Here is a 1,889-nt window from a genome sequence, read left to right on the forward strand (position 1 = left end):
AGTAAAAGAGTGCCATGGATCAGCCTAATGAGCAGATTTAGAAACACACACCTTTAATCCCAGTAGCCACACCCTAACACACACTCTAATCCCATTGGTGCAGGCCTTTAGTCCCACCCCTAGAGGAGAATATAAAAAGGCGTGGAGACCTCTCTCAGACACAGTCTCATTGTGAGATTCCTGGATTGGCAGCACGGACTAGCACAAAGGAAAGGAAGGAGAGGGTGGGCCGGACAAGCAGAAGTGTCGGTGGACTAGATAGCCACGCGACCAGGAGTGAGCTTCGCATCATACCCTTTAGGCAAGCGCCTAACCCAAGCACCCAGCAAATAAATCCGAGTGGTTCTTGTCAGCTCAGATTCAGCAAACCCGCCCACAGCGTCCGCGAGAGGAGCCCTGAGGTCCATCTCCTTCGATTCTCAGGACCTGAAGATGGATGCACAGTCAGGGCGAAGTGTGGTGCTAATAAGAACCCCCAAGTTGTCTCTAAATGAGCGCTTTACTAGTCTGGTGGAGAACAAACAGTCCACGCCAGCGACTATTCGGGCTTCGCTGCAGCAGCAGCTGCAAGGCAGCGCCAGAAACAGAAGACTGGCCCAGCAGATGGAGAATAGACCCTCTGTCCGGGCAGCATTAAAACTTAAGCAGCGCCTGGGTAACAAGAGGAACATCCAGGCTCCCTCAGGCCTACCCAGAGGTGACCTGTCCAGGGGAGCAATTGGAGGACGAGGCCTACCCAAAATCCAGGGAGGCTTTCGCCGAGGACGAGGAAGTGAAAGAGGAAGAGGAAGGGGAGGACTACGTGGGGGACTTGCCACCAGAAGCCTGCCAAGGGGCGGGTTGTCATTCCAAGGTCGAAGCCCGCTCCTCCGAGGTGAACAAGACTTTGCTGCCCCACAAATGGACTCAAGAGGTGGTGCTGTTCCAGGTCGTGGAGGTCCTGGGAGAAGGGGCCGAGGGCGTGCAGCTATGGGTCGTGGCAGAATCGGTGGTAGAAGTCTGGCTGTGATAGGTTGGGGAAGAGGGAACTTTGGATGCCGTGGTCGAGGCAGAGGAGGTCGGGGAAGAGGGAACTTTGGATGCCGTGGTCGAGGAAGAGGTGCCCGCACTCGCCCTGCATTGACCAAGGAGCAGCTGGACAAAGAACTGGATGCATACATGTCCAACACTAGAGCACGCCTGGATGCTGAGCTGGATGCCTACATGGCAGAGGCAGATTCTGAAACTGAAGCCTGCCTGCCTGCCTCTTAGACTCTCGGGAAATCACCACAGCTGTGCCTATGAAGAAATAGCCTTGAGCACCCATGAGAAGGACCCTGACTGAGGCCGGAAGGACTCACACCATGGGTTGTGGACTCCCTTGCCACCAGTGGGTGCCTTTCGCCTGTTCTGTTTACCTTTCGATGCTCTGTGAAATAAACCCCATTTTCCCTTGATTCGCCTGAGTTTGTTTTGTTGTTTATCCAGTCACCCAGACTTGGGTTTAAGCAGGAATGCGTTGGCCCTGTGAGGAGAACTTTTTTCCAGTCTCTGCCTCACCTGCTGTATACGCCGATAGTTTAATATTTCTTCTAATCACCTTTATGATCCCAGAAAGAGTTCCCAGAAGCAGCCAGAGTTCTCACTGATGGGAGCTCTCTGGGTTAGAGTTCTACACCTTCCTTAAGAGCTGTGTGCTCACAGCTAAACTGAAGGTGTGTGTGCTATGTTGATGGTGAAGGGGGTAATTTGGAAATGTTGATAGTGCTCCTGAGTCAGGAACGGCGTACACGTTGTAGCCACTTTGATTTAGTCTTTGACATTGCATAGGACATGCTGAGCTGGATGTGTAGAATTTCCACCCTAAAATAACATTTTTAACTTATTTGGCCTTTGTGTCATTTCCAAGA

General features: G+C 52.3%; 1 pseudogene; it reads left to right on the plus strand.

Annotated features, from left to right (window-relative positions):
* The first annotated feature begins 432 nt into the window (after window positions 1-432).
* Window positions 433-1,251, plus strand: LOC142849022 (chromatin target of PRMT1 protein pseudogene; annotated as a pseudogene).
* The last annotated feature ends 638 nt before the right edge of the window (window positions 1,252-1,889 follow it).

This window comes from Microtus pennsylvanicus, chromosome 4, assembly GCF_037038515.1.
Source record: "Microtus pennsylvanicus isolate mMicPen1 chromosome 4, mMicPen1.hap1, whole genome shotgun sequence".
Lineage (NCBI taxonomy): Eukaryota > Metazoa > Chordata > Mammalia > Rodentia > Cricetidae > Microtus > Microtus pennsylvanicus.